The 21,559-nt window shown below is 42.8% G+C and overlaps 1 protein-coding gene across 2 annotated transcripts in view; it reads left to right on the top strand.

The window, feature by feature from the left end:
- Positions 1-7,852: 7,852 nt before the first annotated feature.
- The window catches only part of adarb1b (adenosine deaminase RNA specific B1b), a 180,836-nt gene continuing 167,129 nt past the window's right edge, over positions 7,853-21,559 (top strand). For both annotated transcript variants that reach the window (XM_046359657.1, XM_046359647.1), the window contains exon 1: positions 7,853-8,125. The gene's annotated coding sequence lies outside the window, so the exon portion shown is untranslated. The remainder of the gene's footprint in view (positions 8,126-21,559) is intronic.

Here is a 21,559-nt window from a genome sequence, read left to right as displayed (position 1 = left end):
CAGTGTTAGTCTGCTAAATTGTAATTACATCGCTACTACGGCCTATTTATTGCCTACCTCCTCACGCCATTTGCACACACTGTATATAGACATTCTTTTTTCTATTGTGTTATTGACTGCACGCTTGTTTATTCCATGTGTAATTCTGTGTTGTTGTTTGTGCCACACTGCTTTGCTTTATCTTGACCAGGTCGCAGTTGTAAATGAGAACTTCTCAACTAGCTTACCTGTTTAAATAAAGGTGAAAAAAAATGTTGTGTCAATGAGGAGGTCGGTTCTCAGTTGGCTAACACATGTCCCAGGGTTTGTGCAGGCTGAAATATTGTGTGTTGGTATGCTATCAGCAGTGGTGTAAACTAAAGAACCGGTACTTAAAGATGCACTCCAGGATATTAAGCACAACAAATTTGTAGCATATAGTACGAATAGGATTCATAACATATATGAATTGCACATAAAATATATAATAATGAATGATGTAACATATCATACAAAATGGATAACATAGTATACAATTTGATGACGTAGTACACAAAAAACATTGACCACTTTTTGCTCATGAGCACCACTTTCAAACCTGCTGGCTGAAATTATACAAAAGTTTGAGAGTGCATGTTTAATTAAAAATACTTTAAATTCTTAAGTTGTTTTTTGGGTATCTGTACTTTTTACTCAATATATTTTCCCTGACACCCAAAGGTACTCATTACATTTTGAATGCTTAGCAGGACAAGAAAATGGTCCAATTCACACAGTTATCAAGCGAACATCTCTGGTCATCCCTACTTCATCTGATGTGGTGGACTCACTGAAGACAAATGCTTTGTTTGTAAATTATGTCTGAGTGTTGGAGTGTGACCCTGGCATGCGACAATATTGTGCCATCTGGTTTGCTTTATATAAGGAATTATATAAGGAATGTGAAATTCATACTTTTACTCTTGATAATTAAGTATATTTTAAACCAAATAATTTTAGACTTTTTCTCAAGGAGTATTTTATTGGTGACTTTTACTTCAGTCATTTTTGATGATCTTTACTTTTACTCAAGTATGATAATTCGGTACTTTTTCCTCCACTGGCTATCGTAGACTATAATTACAACTAGTGGAATCCTGTGTAACACCAAGTAATTAAATTGTACGTATGCAGATATTACAGGTACTCTGTGGTGTACTAGTGTATTTAATCTCCCACTTGGATCTCGTTTCCACAAGCGTTAAATTGAGGGCCGGGTTGTAAGCAGGGTAATGTACTGGATAAGTACACATTAATTACAAGTAAGTACCCCTCAAAATACACTTAATTTTAACTAGCTAAATCCTGCGTAACAACTAGTAATTACATTGTACTTAGGCAAACAATACATGTGTTTTGAAATAGTGTCTTATTGTCATGTTTTGTCATTTATTATCTTGTCTTGTCCCTGTGCTTCCCATTCTATTCGTTTCCCTCTGCTGGTCTTATTAGGTTCTTTCCCTCTTTCTATCCCTCTCTCTCCCCCTCCCTCTCTCACTCTCTCGCTCTCTCTTCTCTCTATCGTTCCGTTCCTGCTCCCAGCTGTTCCTATTCCCCTAATCAATCATTTAGTCTTCCCACACCTGTTCCCGATCCTTTCCCCTGATTAGAGTCCCTATTTCTTCCTTTGTGTTCCGTTCCTGTCCTGTCGGTTCCTTGTCTAGAATTCACCGTGCTGTGTTTGTGTATCGCCCTGTCGTGTCGTGTTTTCCTCAGATGCTGCGTGGTGAGCAGGTGTCTGAGTCTGTCTGGTTCAAGTGCCTTCCCGAGGCAACCTGCTGTTCACCTGCTGTTCAAGATCGAGTCTCCAGTTTGTCCTCGTCATTTCGAGTGAAAGTTGTGTTTTTTGTTTGTATTTACTTTACTGGATTAAAGACTCTGTTTTCGCCAAGTCGCTTTTGGGTCCTCTTTCACCTGCATGACAGAAGGAACCGACCAAGGAATGGACCCAGCGACTTCAGACGCTCGTTACACTGCCGTCGAGATCCAAGGAGCCATGCTCGGCAGACACGAGCAGGAATTGTCTGCTGCTCGCCATGCCGTGGAGAACCTGGCCGCTCAGGTTTCCGACCTCTCTGGACAGTTCCAGAGTCTACGTCTCGTGCCACCTGTTACTTCCTGGCCTGCCGAGCCTCCAGAACCTAGGGTTAATAACCCACCTTGCTACTCCGGGCAGCCCACTGAGTGCCGCTCCTTTCTCACGCAGTGTGAGATTGTGTTCTCTCTCCAACCCAACACATACTCTAGAGAGAGAGCTCGGGTTGCTTACGTCATTTCACTCCTTACTGGCCGGGCTCGAGAATGGGGCACAGCTATCTGGGAGGCAAGGGCTGATTGCTCTAACAAGTTCCAGAACTTTAAAGAGGAGATGATTCGGGTTTTTGACCGTTCAGTTTTTGGTAGGGAGGCTTCTAGGGCCCTGGCTTCCTTATGCCAAGGTGAACGGTCCATAACGGATTATTCTATTGAGTTTCGCACTCTTGCTGCCTCTAGTGAGTGGAACGAGCCGGCGCTGCTCGCTCGTTTTCTGGAGGGACTCCACGCAGTGGTTAAGGATGAGATTCTCTCCCGGGAGGTTCCTTCAGATGTGGACTCTTTGATTGCTCTCGCCATCCGCATAGAACGACGGGTAGATCTTCGTCACCGGGCTCGTGGAAGAGAGCTCGCATCAGCGGTGTTTCCCTGCTCCGCATCGCAACCATCTCCCTCCTCTGGCTCAGAGTCTGAGCCCATGCAGCTGGGAGGGATTCGCATCTCGACTAAGGAGAGGGAACGGAGGATCACCAACCGCCTGTGCCTCTATTGCGGAGTTGCTGGACATTTTGTTAATTCATGTCCAGTAAAAGCCAGAGCTCATCTGTAAGCGGAGGGCTACAGGTGAGCGCAACTACTCAAGTCTCTCCATCAAGATCCTGTACTACTTTGTCGGTCCATCTACGCTGGACCGGTTCGGGTGCTACATGTAGTGCCTTGATAGACTCTGGGGCTGAGGGTTGTTTCATGGACGAAGCATGGGTTCGGAAACATGACATTCCTTTCAGAGAGTTAGAGAAGCCTACGCCCATGTTCGCCTTAGATGGTAGTCATCTTCCCAGTATCAGATTTGAGACACTACCTTTAACCCTCACAGTATCTGGTAACCACAGTGAGACTATTTCTTTTTTGATTTTTCGTTCACCGTTTACACCTGTTGTTTTGGGTCATCCCTGGCTAGTATGTCATAATCCTTCTATTAATTGGTCTAGTAATTCTATCCTATCCTGGAACGTTTCTTGTCATGTGAAGTGTTTAATGTCTGCCATCCCTCCCGTTTCTTCTGTCCCTACTTCTCAGGAGGAACCTGGCGATTTGACAGGAGTGCCGGAGGAATATCATGATCTGCGCACGGTCTTCAGTCGGTCCCGAGCCAACTCCCTTCCTCCTCACCGGTCGTATGATTGTAGTATTGATCTCCTTCCGGGGACCACTCCTCCTCGGGGTAGACTATACTCTCTGTCGGCTCCCGAACGTAAGGCTCTCGAGGATTATTTGTCTGTGTCTCTTGACGCCGGTACCATAGTGCCTTCTTCCTCTCCGGCCGGGGCGGGGTTCTTTTTGTTAAGAAGAAGGACGGTACTCTGCGCCCCTGCGTGGATTATCGTGGGCTGAATGACATAACGGTTAAGAATCGTTATCCGCTTCCCCTTATGTCATCAGCCTTCGAGATTCTGCAGGGAGCCAGGTGCTTTACTAAGTTGGACCTTCGTAACGCTTACCATCTCGTGCGCATCAGAGAGGGGGACGAGTGGAAAACGGCGTTTAACACTCCGTTAGGGCATTTTGAGTACCGGGTTCTGCCGTTTGGTCTCGCCAATGCGCCAGCTGTTTTTCAGGCATTAGTTAATGATGTTCTGAGAGACATGCTGAACATCTTTGTTTTTGTCTATCTTGACGATATCCTGATTTTTTCTCCGTCACTCGAGATTCATGTTCAGCACGTTCGACGTGTTCTACAGCGCCTTTTAGAGAATTGTCTCTACGTAAAGTCTGAGAAGTGCTCTTTTCATGTCTCCTCCGTTACTTTTCTCGGTTCCGTTATTTCCGCTGAAGGCATTCAGATGGATTCCGCTAAGGTCCAAGCTGTCAGTGATTGGCCCGTTCCAAGGTCACGTGTCGAGTTGCAGCGCTTTTTAGGTTTCGCTAATTTCTATCGGCGTTTCATTCGTAATTTCGGTCAAGTTGCTGCCCCTCTCACAGCTCTTACTTCTGTCAAGACGTGTTTTAAGTGGTCCGGTTCCGCCCAGGGAGCTTTTGATCTTCTAAAAGAACGTTTTACGTCCGCTCCTATCCTCGTTACTCCTGACGTCACTAGACAATTCATTGTCGAGGTTGACGCTTCAGAGGTAGGCGTGGGAGCCATTCTATCCCAGCGCTTCCAGTCTGACGATAAGGTTCATCCTTGCGCTTATTTTTCTCATCGCCTGTCGCCATCTGAGCGCAACTATGATGTGGGTAACCGTGAACTGCTCGCCATCCGCTTAGCCCTAGGCGAATGGCGACAGTGGTTGGAGGGGGCGACCGTTCCTTTTGTCGTTTGGACAGACCATAAGAACCTTGAGTACATCCGTTCTGCCAAACGACTTAATGCCCGTCAAGCTCGTTGGGCGTTGTTTTTCGCTCGTTTCGAGTTTGTGATTTCTTACCGTCCGGGTAGCAAGAACACCAAGCCTGATGCCTTATCCCGTCTGTTTAGTTCTTCTGTGGCTTCTACTGATCCCGAGGGGATTCTTCCTTATGGGCGTGTTGTCGGGTTAACAGTCTGGGGAATTGAAAGACAGGTTAAGCAAGCACTCACGCACACTGCGTCGCCGCACGCTTGTCCTAGTAACCTCCTTTTCGTTCCTGTTTCCACTCGTCTGGCTGTTCTTCAGTGGGCTCACTCTGCCAAGTTAGCTGGTCATCCCGGTGTTCGAGGCACTCTTGCGTCTATTCGCCAGCGCTTTTGGTGGCCGACTCAGGAGCGTGACACGCGCCGTTTCGTGGCTGCTTGTTCGGACTGCGCGCAGACTAAGTCGGGTAACTCTCCTCCTGCCGGTCGTCTCAGACCGCTCCCCATTCCTTCTCGACCATGGTCTCACATCGCCCTAGACTTCATTACCGGTCTGCCTTTGTCTGCGGGGAAGACTGTGATTCTTACGGTTGTCGATAGGTTCTCTAAGGCGGCACATTTCATTCCCCTCGCTAAACTTCCTTCCGCTAAGGAGACGGCACAAATCATTATCGAGAATGTATTCAGAATTCATGGCCTCCCGTTAGACGCCGTTTCAGACAGAGGCCCGCAATTCACGTCACAGTTTTGGAGGGAGTTCTGTCGTTTGATTGGTGCGTCCGTCAGTCTCTCTTCCGGGTTTCATCCCCAGTCTAACGGTCAAGCAGAGAGGGCCAATCAGACGATTGGTCGCATACTACGCAGCCTTTCTTTCAGAAACCCTGCGTCTTGGGCAGAACAGCTCCCCTGGGCAGAATACGCTCACAATTCGCTTCCTTCGTCTGCTACCGGGTTATCTCCGTTTCAGAGTAGTCTGGGTTACCAGCCTCCTCTGTTCTCATCCCAGCTTGCCGAGTCCAGCGTTCCCTCCGCTCAAGCGTTTGTCCAACGTTGTGAGCGCACCTGGAGGAGGGTGAGGTCTGCACTTTGCCGTTACAGGGCACAGACTGTGAGAGCCGCCAATAAACGCAGGATTAAGAGTCCAAGGTATTGTTGCGGCCAGAGAGTGTGGCTTTCCACTCGCAACCTTCCTCTTACGACAGCTTCTCGTAAGTTGACTCCGCGGTTCATTGGTCCGTTCCGTGTCTCCCAGGTCGTCAATCCTGTCGCTGTGCGACTGCTTCTTCCGCGACATCTTCGTCGCGTCCATCCTGTCTTCCATGTCTCCTGTGTCAAGCCCTTTCTTCGCACCCCCGTTCGTCTTCCCTCCCCCCTCCCGTCCTTGTCGAGAGCGCACCTATTTACAAGGTACATAAGATCATGGACATGCGTTCTCGGGGACGGGGTCACCAATACTTAGTGGATTGGGAGGGTTACGGTCCTGAGGAGAGGAGTTGGGTTCCGTCTCGGGACGTGCTGGACCGTTCACTCATTGATGATTTCCTCCGTTGCCGCCAGGATTCCTCCTCGAGTGCGCCAGGAGGCGCTCGGTGAGTGGGGGGTACTGTCATGTTTTGTCATTTATTATCTTGTCTTGTCCCTGTGCTTCCCATTCTATTCGTTTCCCTCTGCTGGTCTTATTAGGTTCTTTCCCTCTTTCTATCCCTCTCTCTCCCCCTCTCTCTCTCACTCTCTCGCTCTCTCTTCTCTCTATCGTTCCGTTCCTGCTCCCAGCTGTTCCTATTCCCCTAATCAATCATTTAGTCTTCCCACACCTGTTCCCGATCCTTTCCCCTGATTAGAGTCCCTATTTCTTCCTTTGTGTTCCGTTCCTGTCCTGTCGGTTCCTTGTCTAGAATTCACCGTGCTGTGTTTGTGTATCGCCCTGTCGTGTCGTGTTTTCCTCAGATGCTGCGTGGTGAGCAGGTGTCTGAGTCTGTCTGGTTCAAGTGCCTTCCCGAGGCAACCTGCTGTTCACCTGCTGTTCAAGATCGAGTCTCCAGTTTGTCCTCGTCATTTCGAGTGAAAGTTGTGTTTTTTGTTTGTATTTACTTTACTGGATTAAAGACTCTGTTTTCGCCAAGTCGCTTTTGGGTCCTCTTTCACCTGCATGACACTTATTCCTCATCTGGGATGAGACTCGTATTAAATCTGTTTTCGTAAACTCAACCAAGTTCAACCAGATTATCCGCTTTATTTTGGGGGCAAGTGCTAGATATATTTTGAACAACACACATTCATGGTTAAGTAATTCATGGTTAAGTAATTGGAGCCTATTGGGCATAGACTACAATTTCTCAGACACCCAGCGCACAGTTGTTAATGAATTTGATGCAAATGAGAAGAAGCAAAACACTAATTTTGTGAATTTAGTGGAAACCTGCCCATTTGTAACTAGAATGGTGACAAGCGTTTGATGTTACACTTCTGTAATTACAAACTGCAATTACTACCAGGTGCATGTTGTTATTACATTGAACCTGAGAGTTGTTAGAGTTAACTACAATACTTGTTACAGAATAATTACACATGTAATTACACTGTAAAAGGACCCCTTAAAGGAAGTGTTACCAAGTTGTTCTATATAATGTGGAAATAAACATCTCATATCTCACACTTACAAACTAAACATTTATTGTGCACATTGTACAATCAATTGGTGAGAGAGAGCCTCTACTATCACATTCATGTATATATATATATTCATGTATATATATATATATATATATATATATATTCACTGTATCCACTGGGCACACAATGGTTGAATCAACGTTGTTTTCCACGTCACCAACGTGGAATAGACGTTGAATTTACGTCTGTGCCCAGTGGGTATAGGTCTACATGAATTGCGGCAAAGTTGGTTCCTGTTCGTCACATCTTTGGTCACGTTCGCGTGGGTCAAACAAAAATACCCTAATTGTTTCACAATAGAGCCTCCGACAGCAGGATGAAGTTGCTGAAGAGCAACTGCAGAAACTTGCAGTCTACTGTAGTCAACACTTAATGACCTTTGATCACATGATGTTTGTTAAGTGCATGCAGTCGATATGTAGGATCAAGTCGGAACATTTTATCCCCATAATGCAACACACATTGAAAGGCGGTGAACAATGGTCACCGACTTGACAAAAATGATTCGCTCGAACGTACCCTGTGCGTCCGATTCATTTGACAGGGATGCACATGCGCAGTTCAGCACGACAGACCGATAGATCCGATTACGTGTTTCTGCATTCACACTGTCCTGTTTATCTATCCTTCCCATTGCTTGCGCCGGAGGACTGACACCGCTAGAGGAACATAGCATAGTCTGTCTGTATTGCGGCGTGTGCATGCAACTGTAAGAGCGGCGCTTTCAAGCCAATTAATTCTGCAACCCATAAAACATACAAGAGGCGCTCTTTGCTTTTAAATTGAAGGAAGGACGAGCACCTCTTTCATGGAACTGAAAGCTTCCCTTTTAATTGCAACACTACTGTAAGTATTGACGTCTTCTCGGTGTGACGGATGGTATGCTTGGGTTCCGGGTGTGTTTATTTAATATGTTCTTGTAGACAGCGTACAAACATGGCTCTTGCCTTAAATGTAGTCGCCCCTATTTAATACAAATGTGCACCTTGTTTAGTTACATTGAGCTGACGTTATCATGTTGTGTTCGGCTGTCGTGTCTGCTAGTTGCGAATATACAGTGTACTACAACGAAGATCCAGGGAGACCGCATGTGCAGAGCCGCAGTTTAATGAAAGGGATACATTGTAATGTTCTTTTGGCGGGGAACTCTACACGATTAGTTGACGGAATGACTAGTTGTTCAGTTGAGCGCTGTCAGTTGAACAGTTCGCTTGGTGAGAAAAATATTCGATTTTCTCTAGATTTCGTATTTGAAGTAGGCTACCAAGCCATGGTCCGTTTTTGACCTGTGATAGATAGCATTTGAAAAGTCATGGCGTTTGAACAAAATTAGATACGATTCAAAATGGAGCCAAGTTTCCCCCGAATAAAACGAAAGCACCAAATTGAAATGTGGTAGGTTACGTTGCTAAATTGTGTGCCAGGCTATTATAGCCCATGAACAACCTGCCTTATGGGTTTTCAGAAGGTCACTTATTTAGGTTAAATCACAGCATGGTTGGGCGTTGTTGTGGTCAACCATTTGATGTAAACGAATAATGTATAGCCTATAATATAGGCTACAGTATTGGTTCAAGAAATGTGTGGTGTTCTTGTTGAATTAAATACTGTATTTGGTACTAATGGGTGTTTGAAGTTATGTATCGTCATTCCCGCCACAATAAAATGAAAAAAAAAAAATCAATAGTATATCGACATTTTGACACACTGTCTAAAAATATTGAGACTATCAGAACATGTCTAGATAGTTGATCATACATATAGGACATGTTTATTCATTTGTAGAATTGTGTGGCGATTTAAATCGCAGAGATCAGCACAGCCTGGACGCAGGCATACGTGTGGCAAGCTGGCATTTGTCCCAGCACTTTTGATTTGGTTTAATAAGAACAAAATATTGACACAAAAGTGTTGAAAAGAGGGACGAGGGAGGGATGATTTGTCAACTCGTGCACAATGAATCTGTTGTAGTCTGATCAACTGTAGCCTATTGATAACAACTACAGCTGCAGTTAGTCTAGAGAAGCCTATGCCCGTTGACCCCTTCTGGGGAATCGAAGCGGTCGTGTATTTATTTGTGTTAAGAAAAAAATGTGAATGTGATCAAATTTGGTTTATAATTTCGGATGGCTAGCCAACCTTTTCAATCCAACATTGCCTAGAGTTAATCAATCAACACAATAGTGATGACATACTGGGTGAGTAACTTTTTAATTACTGATGCAATGGCCTACACAATGCAACCCTGCATAAAGCAAGCTCAGCCCTGTTCTGTTGTTCAAACACAGTTGTTGTCTCTGTATGTGGAAAGGATCCCATGTTAGTTTAGTTTTAAAATATCATTCAAGGTTGCTGCAGTTTAACAGTGTTTTAATGTTTTCATCCCAGAAAAAACAAACGTGACCTGATTTGAAAAAATTAGCCCATAGCCCATATAAAACCGTGATGTATTAGTATGTCATACCCTAAAACTAGGGTCCGGAGGTTTCCCTGGTTCAGGTAGCCTACCAGATCAGGAAAAACTCTGGTTCCTAGGAAAAACAATTCCCCTCGCCCCTCTCCAACCACTCTGGGATGACACCTCTAAAATCACCACGTAATGTTACAAATGAAGTAACATATCCAAAAAGTATGGCAGTGTTTCCCCTAGAATTTCTTTCAGTAGCTGGGGTGGAGTCTTCCTTGGTCATACATCTATATATACAAAAATATGTGGATATTTATATGGAGTTGGTCTCCCCTATGCTGCTATAATAGCCTCCAATCTTCTGAGAAGGTTTTCTACTAGATGTTGGAACATTGCTGCAGGGACTTGCTTCCATTCAGTCACAAGAGCATTAGTGAGGTCGGCCACTGATGTTGGGCAATTAGGTCTGGCTCGAAGTCATCCCAAAGGTCTTCGATTGGGTCAAGTTCTTCCACACCGATCTCAATAAACCATTTCTGTATGGACCGCGCTTTGTGCACGGGGGCACTGTCATGCTGAAACATAGCTGGCATTGTGTTGTGACAACTGCACATTTTTGCCCCCAGCACAAGGTGCACCCGTGTAATGATCATGCCATTTAATCAGCTTCTTGATATGCCACACCTGTCAGATGGATGGATTATCTTGGCAAAGGAGAATTTCTCACTAACAGGAATGTTAACACATTTGCACAAAATACAAGAGAAACAAGCTTGGAACATTTTGGGGAGATTTTATTTCAGCTCATGAAACATTTCTATTTCTATTCAGTGTAATAAAAAATGAAATGTCAATAAGTATTCAAACCCTTTGTTATGGCAAGCCAAAATACATGTATGTTCTGGGGTAAAAATGTGCTTAACAAGTCACATAATAAGTTGCATGGATTCACTTGAGTGACTACTGAATCTATGTACCCCACACATACAATTATCTGTAAGGTCCCTCAGTTGAGCAGTGAATTTCAAACACAGATTCCACTATAAAGAACTACAAAGACCAGGGAGGTTTCCAATGCCTCGCAAAGAAGGGCACATATTGGTAGGTGGTTCAAAATACAAAAAAAGCAGACATTGAATTAGGGCTGACCCCATTTAGTCGACTGGTCGATTGTTTGGTCGATAGGCTGTTGGTCGACCGAGATTCCTTTTATTCGAGCAGTAGCAAAAAAATAATAATAATGGTGTACAAGACAAAATCAATCAATCAGGCCTGATTCATGCCTGTCTGAGTGGACTGATCCATTGTGGAGGCTGTGGGGATGGCACAGTCCATCAGTCTTTTTTATTTTTTAAATTTAACTAGGCAAGTCAGTTAAGAACAAATTCTTATTTTCAATGACGGCCTAGGAACAGTGGGTTAGCTGCCTGTTCAGGGGCAGAACGACAGATTTGTACCTTGTCAGCTAAGGTTACTCGTCCAACGCTCTAACCACTAGGCTACGCTTCCGCCCCTGAGACATGTTCTACTGAAATTGTATATGTTTATAATATGTAAGAACAATGGTGCAACACAAATAAAAAATATTATTTTATAACAAATGCGCTTTCTCCTACGTTGGATAGTGGTCGCTGTCCGCGGTTCTGAAACACATCAATGCGCTGTTGAATTGAAGCCTTTTCCTAGACCATGTTGCTAAGTTCATAATAGCAAAGAAAACCAGCATATTGGTGTAGAGAACAATGCGGCGGAGTTAGGAGACAGACAACAAAATAGCCCTTGCCTTAATTGTCTAAGACAAGTGAGGAGAGAAAACCAACTTAATTAGGTCTATAATCAATAGCACAACTGGTAAATGTGCCTGGCTTTATAAATCATCCATATATATCTACAGAAATAAGACAGATCCTGCTTCTGTTGCCTATTTGACTGCTTTTTTAATAGCCTACTGATTCCATGAGCACCAAACTTCAGCAACCACATGTCGGATAAACAATTTCACAAATTCTGATTTGAAAAAAAACCTTTGCTATGCTGTAATAAAAGCTTTACAAACCAGCCTCTCTGGTATGATTTATAATTGATTTAGTGTTGTTTACAATGTTGCAGATTGTCAGAAATTATATTAATAATAATATCCCTCCTTTTTCCTTGAGCTCCTTCTTGTTGTTATTATTACTATTATTATTATCATAATTATAATAAAAGCAATGTCATTACCATTAGTAGGCTTAGTATAGCAGCCTAGTATAGCCACCATAGAGCTGAGCTGCATCCTGATTAGTCTTAATACCGTAACTTACTTAGGCCTATATTTCAATACTTATATAGGTCATTGTATCAATCAATCATTTATTCGTTCATGTCATCACACAGCATACAAGTGTTTCAAGGTTTAGAAATGCAATCAAGCATTTTAGTTTTAAAATAAAATAAGTGACCATTGAATATTTAGCGTAAATGATTCCATTTTGGGGATTGCATTCACAAATGAATGCAACTGTTTTTAGTCTTTGCTGTAATAATGACTACTTTAAAAACATTTTATATATATATAACAGACACACTGGTATGCTTATAATGTATTTAGTGTTGTTTACATTGTTCCAAACGGTCAGAAAAATTATATCGTAATCTAACATGACCTGTTTGGCACACATAATATGCATGCAGACCTTGCTCCTTACCTTCATTTTCTTGATCTCAAGTATTTTCCACGACTAGTCAAATGTATTCCACACATCTGACTTCCCCTTTACCTCCTGAACAACCAATAAACATTCTCCCGTTTCGAGTTTATTTCTTACGTACATGTGCCTCATAGAGAGAGCAAGGAATGTTTTTCCAAAACAAATTAGGGATTTCGGTAACATCACTTTTCAGTCAGAAATGTCTGTAATTACAGTGTATTTGGAAAGTAATCAGACCCCTTCCAATTTTCCACATTTTGTTTCGTTACAGCCTTATTCTATAATTGATTAAATCAAATCAATCTACAAAAAGACCCCACAATGACAAATCGAAAACAGTAGAATTGTTTTTGTGCAAATTTATAAAAAACTGAAATACCTTATTTACAGTTTTCAGACCCTTTGCTATGAGACTCGAAATTGAGCTCAAATTCAATTGATTGGAAATGATTTGGAAAGGCACACACCTGTCTATATAAGGTCCCACAGTTGACAGTGCATGTCAAAGCAAAAACCAAGCCATGAGGTCGAAGGAATTGTCTGTAGAGTGCCGAGACAGGATTGTGTTGGCACATATCTGGGGAAGGGTACCAAGACAATTTGGAAGAATTGAAGGTCCCCAAGAAAACAGTGGCCTCCATCATTCTTAAATGGAAGAAGTTTGGAAACACCAAGACTCTTCCTAGAGCTGGCCGCCCGGCCAAACTGAGCAATCGGGGGAGAAGGGCCTTGGTCCAGACGGAAGCCATTCCTCAGTAAAATGGCACATGACAACCCACTTAGAGTTTGCCTAAAGGCCTCAAAAGGACTCACAGACCATGAGAAACAAGATTTTCTGGTCCAATGAGAATGCCAAGCATCACGTCTGGAGGAAACCTGACTCCATCCCTATGGTGAAGCATGGTGGTGGCAGCATCATGCGGTGGGGATGTTTTTCAGCGGCAGGGACTAGGAGACTAGTCATGATCGAGGGAAAGATGAACAGAGAAAAGTACAAAAAGAACCTTGATGAAAATCTGTTCCAGTGTTCAGGACCTCTAACTGGGGAAAAGGTTCACCTTCCAACAGGTCAACGACCCTAAGCACACAGCCAAGACACTGCAGGAGTGGCTTTGGTACAAGTGTTTGAATCTCCTTGAGTGGCCCAGCCAGAGCCCGGGCATGAACCCGATCGAACATCACTGGAGAGACCTGAAAATAGCTGTGAAGCGACACTCCCCATCCAACCTGACAGAGCTGCAGAGGAGAATGGGAGGAACTCCTAAGACTCGAGGCTGTAATCGCTTCCAAAAGTGCTTCAACAAAGTACTGAGTAAAGGTTCTGAATACTTATGTAAATGTGATATTTCAGTCTTTTATATTTAATACATTTGCAAAGAAATGTACACCTGTTTTTGCTTTGTAATTATGGGTTATTGTGTGTAGACAGGGGGGAAGAACTATTTAAACTATTTCAGAATAAGTCTGTAATGTAACAAAATGTTGAAAAAGTCAAGGGGTTTGAATTCTTTCCGAATGCATTGTATATTGCAGCTTCAGAAACACATTTTGTGGTGGTCGCTTCAGAAGGGAGGAGAGAGAAACAACGTGTGCTAGTCACACAGTCGCTTGCTGTCTTTAAAAAAAACACAGCACAGCAAGTCTGAGCCAGGCCCGGCACTATCAAATCAATTGAAGTCTGATTCAGTCTAGTCATTTGTGTCTTAATTAACAAACATATCGCTTAAAGCATCAGACAAGCTCAGTGCATATAGTTGATTTTATTAAAACACATAGGATGTATCTATATATAGAAAAATACACGTTTCACGCATGGTGAAGTTAGTTACAGTTAGTTACAATTTGGATGGTGTATCAATGCACCTAGTCCCTACAAAGATACAGGCGTCCTTCCTAACTCAGTTGCCGGAGAGTAAGTCAACCTCTCAGGGTAAACATTGTATCTAAGCATTTCACCTGTTGTATTCGGCACATGTGACAAATAAAATTTGATTTCCCCATGAAGTGGGCAAACCTAGGCAGGAAATGCCAACAGTGAGCAATTGTATTCATGCATAAAAAACAAATAATGAAAGAAAAGCATTGCAAGTTTGAATTTTGTAAAGTTAGTGTGGGAGAGGTGGAAAAATGTATGGTTATCGATCAATAATGACAAACCTCCTGGCATTGACAATTTAGATGGAAAGCTACTGAGGATGGTAGCTGACTCTATAGCCACTCATATCTGTCATATTTTTAATCTGAGCATAGAGGAAAGTCTTTGTCCTCAGGCCTGGCGGGAAGTCAAAGTAATTCCGCTACCCAAGAGTGGTAAAAGTGGCCTTTACTGGTTCTAACAGCAGACCTATAAGCTTGCTGCCAGCTCTTAGCAAATTGTTGGAAAAATAGTATTTGACCCAATACAATGCTATTTCTCTGCAAACAATTAACAACAGACTTTCAGCATGCTTATAGAGAAGGGCACTCAATATGTACTGCACTGAAAACATTTGACTGATGATTGGTTGAAAGAAATCGATAATAAGAAGATTGTGCGAGCTGTACTGTTAGATTTACATTTACATTTACATTTAAGTCATTTAGCAGACGCTCTTATCCAGAGCGACTTACAAATTGGTGCATTCACCTTATGACATCCAGTGGGACAGTCACTTAACAATAGTGCATCTAAAACTTAGGGGGGTGGGGTGAGAGGGATTACTTATCCTATCCTAGGTATTCCTTAAAGAGGTGGGGTTTCAGGTGTCTCCGGAAGGTGGTGATTGACTCCGCTGTCCTGGCGTCGTGAGGGAGTTTGTTCCACCATTGGGGGGCCAGGGCAGCGAACAGTTTTGACTGGGCTGAGCGGGAGCTGTACTTCCTCAGTGGTAGGGAGGCGAGCAGGCCAGAGGTGGATGAACGCAGTGCCCTTGTTTGGGTGTAGGGCCTGATCAGAGCCTGGAGGTACTGAGGTGCCGTTCCCCTCACAGCTCCGTAGGCAAGCACCATGGTCTTGTAGCGGATGCGAGCTTCAACTGGAAGCCAGTGCAGCCTTTGATATTATTGACCATAACCTGTTGTAGAAAACGTATGTGCTATGGATTTTCAACCTCTGCCATTGTGGATTTAGAGCTATCTATCTAATATCACTCAAAGGGTTTTCTTTAACCTCTTGCTTCTACCTGGCACACAGGCGTCCCATCTAGAGCTCTGGAAATGCAAATGCGCTACGCTAAATGCTAATAGTATTAGTTAAAACTCAAACGTTCATTAAAATACACATGCAGGGTATTGAATTAAAGCTACACTCGTTGTGAATCCAGGCAACAAGTCAGATTTCTAAAATGTTTTACGGCGAAAACATAGCACATATTTATGTCAAACCACCACCGCAGACATAGCTCATTAGCATAGCCAAGTAGGAAAAAATATGCAATCAACAAACGCAGGATTAAAAAAAAATCATTTCACTAACCTTTTGAAATCTTTATCAGATGACAGTAATATAACATGTTACACAGTACATTCATTTTTTTTTCAATAATCTTCAATATATATCCATAAATCTCTGTTTTACAATGACGCATCCTTCAAAAAATGCTACTAAAATGTCAGGAGAAATTAAATAGCTCCGGCAGATAACGTCAGCTAACAAGGAATACACATCATAAACTTTGACTAAATATGCATGTTTTACATATGTATAGGAAGATACACTTCTTCTAAATGCAAACGCTGTGTTACATTTATTTTTAACGTTACAGTTTGCGTTTACTAGGCTATACTAGGAGTCGGCGCTCCAAATGTATCATTATGCCTCCTCTATCTTGGAGTCGACAGAAACCGAAAATTAACACATAAATATTCCCTTACCTTTGCTGTTCTTCCATCAAAAGACCTGGAAGGGATTATACTTACCAAAAGAGCGTTTAGTTTTCAAGTCTGCGTCTTTCGGTTCTCAAAATAGCCACTTTTCGGTCGAAATGTAGGCAAAATTCAAGTGGATGTGCACCAAAACGTAGAAATTCTATATTATATGTCGAGTAAACTTGTCAAACTATGTTCATAATTAAGCTTTAACATGTTATAAAGGTGTACAGCAATTGTGAGGACGAAGTGAAACACACACGTCTTGTAATTGATCCTGAAGAAAAGGGAGAGCAGGAGCAGAGAGCGCATAAACGTACCCTTTTTTTTCACGTGACCGAGACCTTTTGGCACGCTCAACGTCTCGTGAGCGCGCGATTCACACAATGAGAAGCCCCATTGAAAGCAGGCTTCGCGCTGAACACGTAGGAACTGTTCCCAGAGCGGTAGTTGTTTGGGAAGGCGTTTAAGATGACGTCAAAGTTGGGCCAACTTTTTCCATGACAAGAGAGATTTTGGGAGAATGCATGCCCTGAGACTTCTGCTTTACATAGAGACAAAATTTAAACGGTTTTAGAAGCTTTAGAGTTTTCTATTCTATAATATTTTTTATATGCATATATTAGCAACTTTTGACAAATTTATCCTGTTTTATATGGGTACCCAATTCCTCCATTAGACATTTACATTTAAGTCATTTAGCAGACGCTCTTATCCAGAGCGACTTACAAATTGGTGCATTCACCTTATGACATCCAGTGGAACAGTCACTTTACAATAGTGCATCTAAATCTTAAAGGGGGGGGGGTGAGAAGGATTACTTATCCTATCCTAGGTATTCCTTAAAGAGGTGGGGTTTCAGGTGTCTCCGGAAGGTGGTGATTGACTCCGCTGTCCTGGCGTCGTGAGGGAGTTTGTTCCACCATTGGGGGGGCCAGAGCAGCGAACAGTTTTGACTGGGCTGAGCGGGAACTGTACTTCCTCAGTGGTAGGGAGGCGAGCAGGCCAGAGGTGGATGAACGCAGTGCCCTTGTTTGGGTGTAGGGCCTGATCAGAGCCTGGAGGTACTGAGGTGCCGTTCCCCTCACAGCTCCGTAGGCAAGCACCATGGTCTTGTAGCGGATGCGAGCTTCAACTGGGGCAGTAAACAGGGCTAGGCTTAAGAGGTTAATGGAAGCTTCTCTAATGTCAAACATGTAACGTTTGTGTACCGCAGGGCAGCTCTCTAAGCCCTTTACTCTTTTCTATTTTTACCAATGACCTGCCACTGGCATTAAACAAAGCATGTGTGGCCATGTATGCTGATGGTATACGCATCACCATATATGCATCAGCAACCACAGCTAATGAAGTCACTGAAACCTTTAACAAAGAGTTGCTGTCTGTTTTGGAATGGGTGGCCAGTAATAAACGGGTCCTGAACATCTCTAAAACTAAGAGCATTGTATTTGGTACAAATCGTTCCTTAAGCGCTAGATCTCAGCTGAATCTGGTAATGAATGGTGTGGCTGTTGAACCAGTTGAGGAGACTAAATTACTTGGTGTTCCCTTCAATTGCAAACTGTCATGGTCGAAACATATAGATTCAATGGTTGTAAAGATGGGGAGAGGTTTAGCCATAATAAAGAGATGCTCTGCTTTTTTGACAAAAAGCAAGTTCTGCAGGCTCTAGTTTAGTCTAATCCTGATTATTGTCCAGTCATGTGGTCCAGTGCTGCAAGGAAAGACCTAGTTAAGCTGTAGCTGGCCCAGAACAGAGCAGCACATTTTGCTCTTAATTGTAATCAGTGGTTTGATATAAATAGTATGCATGCCAGTCTCTCTTGGCTAAGAGTTGAGGAGAGACTGACTGCATCACTTCTGCTTTTTATAAGAAACATTGTGTTAAATCCCAAATTGTTTGCATAGTCAATTCACACACAACTCTGACACACACATTTATCCCACCAGATATGCCACCAGGGGTCTTTTCAGTCCCCAAATCCAGAACAAATTCAAGATAATGCACAGACTTATATAAAGCATTATTGCATGGAACTTCCGTCCATCTCATATTGCTCAAATAAACAAAATTAAATCAAATTTTATTAGTCACATGCGGCGAATACAACAGGTGTAGTAGACCTTACAGTGAAATGCTTACTTACGAGCCCCTAACCAACAATGCAGTTTAAAAAAACTTTCAAAAATACAGATAAGAATAAGAAATAAAAGTAACAAGTAATTAAAGAGCAGCTGTAAAATAACAATAGCGAGATTTATTCAAGTGACTATGCATAGATGATAACAACAGAGTAGCAGCGGTGTAAAAGAGGGGGGGGGGCAATGCAAATAGTCTGGGTAGTCATATGATTTTGTGTTCAAGAGTCTTTTATTACAACAATACTGGATGAACAATGATCACTTTTTAAAACTTAATATAATACATAAATAAAATCTATTTTGTCTTAAATAAATAATGAAACATGCTCAATTTGGTTTAAATAATGCAAAAACACAGTGTTGGGGAAGAAAGTAAAAGTGCAATGCGTGCCATGTAAAAAAGCTCATGTTTCTAAGTTCCTTGCTCAGAACATATGAAAGCTGGTGGTTCAATATTCCCAGTTAAGACGTTTTAGGTTGTAGTTATTATAGGAATTATGACGCGTCGACTATTTTTCTCTAACATTTGTATTTCATATACCTTTGACTATTGGATGATCTAATAGGCACTTTAGTATTGCCAGCCTAATCTCGGGAGTTGATAGGCTTGAAGTCATAAACAGCGCTGTGCCTCAAGCATTGCTAAGAGCTGCTGTTTGAATGAATGATTACGAGCCTGCTGCTGCCTACCACCGCTCAGTCAGACTGCCCTATCAAATATCAAAATCATAGACTTAATTATAATATAATAAACACAGAAATACAAGACTTTGGTCATAAATATGATCAAATCCAGAAACTATAATTTCGGAAACTAAACGTTTATTATGTCAGTGAAATACGGAACCATTCCGTATTTTATCGAACGGGTGGCAACCCTAAGTCTAAATATTGCTGTTACATTGCACAACCTTCAATGTTACGTCATAATTAATTCGAATTCTGGAAAATTAGTTTGCAACGAGCCAGGCGGCCCAAACTGTTGCATATACCCTGACTCAGCTTGCACTGAACGCAAGAGAAGTGACACAATTTCCCTAGTTAACATGCTAACATGAATGTCTTTTAACTAAATATGCAGGTTTAAAAATATATACTTCTGTGTATTGATTTTAAGAAAGGCTTTGATGTTGATGGTTAGGTACATTTGTGCAAAGATTGTGCTTTTTTTGGCAATGCGCTTTTCTTAAATCATCACCCGTTTGGGGAAGTTGAAGTGGGCTGTGATTCGATGATAAATTAACAGCCACCGCAACAGCCTCCTGCAGCAAAGCACCCCCACAACATGATGCTGCCACCCTTGTGCTTCACGGTTGGGATGGTGTTCTTCGGCTTGAAAGCCTCCCCCTTTTTCCTCCAAACATAATGATGGTCATTATGGCCAAAGTTTTATTTTTGTTTCATTAGACCAGAGGACATTGCTCCAAAAAGTACAATCTTTGTCCCCATGTGCAGTTGCAAACCTTAGTCTGGCTTTTTTATGGCGGGTTTGGAGCAGTGGCTTCTTCCTTGCTGAGCGGCCTTTCGGGTTATGTCGATATAGGACTTGTTTTACTATGGATATAGATACTTTGTACCTGTTTCCTCCAGCATCTTCACAAGGTCCTTTGCTGTTGTTCAGGTATTGATTTGCACTTTTTGCACAAGTAGGTTCATCTCTAGGAGACGGAACACGTCTCCTTCCTGAGCATTATGACGGCTGTGTGGTCCCATGGTGTTTATACTTGCGCACTATTGTTTGTACGCAAACATTCGTACACAAGTATAAACACCATGCGTTTGGAAATTTCTCCCAAGGATGAACCAGACTTGTGGAGGTCTACATTTTTTCTCTGAGGTCTTGGCAGATTTATTTTGATTATCCCATGACGGCAAGCTAAAAGTTACTGTAAGCAGGAATCAGGAGAATAGAATTATGGTCAGCTTAGCCAAATGGAGGGTGAGGGAGAGCTTTGTACGCATCTCTGTGTGTGCAGTAAAGGTGGTCTAGAGTTGTTTTCTTCTTCTGGTTGCACATTTAACATGCTGGTACAATTAAGTAAAACAGATTTAAGTTTCACTGCATTAGAGTCCACGTGCACTAGGAGTGCCGCCTCTGGATGAGCGTTTTCCTCATACCACCCTCATAGAGTCTGTTTCTGACCGTTTGAGCAGACACATACACATTTGTGGCCTGTTGGAGGTCATTTTGCAGGGCTCTGGCAGTGCTCCTCCTGCTCCTCCTTGCACAAAGGCGGAGGTAGCAGTCCTGCTGCTGGGTTGTTGCCCTCCTACGGCCTCCTCCACGTCTCCTGATGTACTGGCCTATCTCCTGGTAGCGCCTCCATGCTCTGGACACTACGCTGACAGACACAGCAAACCTTCTTGCCACAGCTCGCATTGATGTGTCATCCTGGATGAGCTGCACTACCTGGGCCACATGTGTGGGTTGTAGACTCCGTCTCATGCTACCACTAGAGTGAAAGCACCGCCAGCATTCAAAAGTGACCAAAACATCAGCCAGGAAGCATAGGAACTGAGAAGTGGACTGTGGTCAGCACCTGCAGAACCACTCCTTTATTGGGGGTGTCTTGCTAATTGCCTATAATTTCCACCGGTTGTCTATTCCATTTGCACAACAGCATGTGAAATTTATTGTCAATCCGTGTTGCTTCCTAAGTGGACAGTTTGGTTTCACAGAAGTGTGATTAACTTGGAGTTACATTGTGTTGTTTAAGTGTTCCCTTTATTTTTTTGAGCAGTGTATAAATGGAGTGTGCGAATCTCTTTGTTTTTATAACTTAGTTTATTCACAGTTAGTCATCACCTCAACATTAAATAATTTTCTCTGGGTGTGCTCCAGCTCATGCATTTTATTGTACTGATCAACAACATTTGCATAGAAGTAGCACGCATTGTTATTAAACAAGCTGTCTCTTCAACCATGTCATTCACGAGGCAAGAGGGGGGGGGCTGCTTGTCGGGGCACAGTCAGTTTGCTGAGGCGATAGATAATCTTTGGGAGAGACATGAGAGAGAGTGAAGAAGTGAATGAATAAAGTTTTTAGTTGCAATCAGCTTTGAAATTAGCATATTTTCATTATGGTTTGCATCACAAACAAAGTAGTAAGGCAATTAATTCATGTTAGCTTCAGCTGTCAGCTGGCACAGAAAGTTGGCCTACAAAGCTGGAAGCAGTGTAAAGTGTTCTAAGCC

This window comes from Oncorhynchus gorbuscha, linkage group LG01, assembly GCF_021184085.1.
Source record: "Oncorhynchus gorbuscha isolate QuinsamMale2020 ecotype Even-year linkage group LG01, OgorEven_v1.0, whole genome shotgun sequence".
NCBI lineage: Eukaryota > Metazoa > Chordata > Actinopteri > Salmoniformes > Salmonidae > Oncorhynchus > Oncorhynchus gorbuscha.
This window is presented reverse-complemented; position numbering and strand designations above follow the sequence as displayed.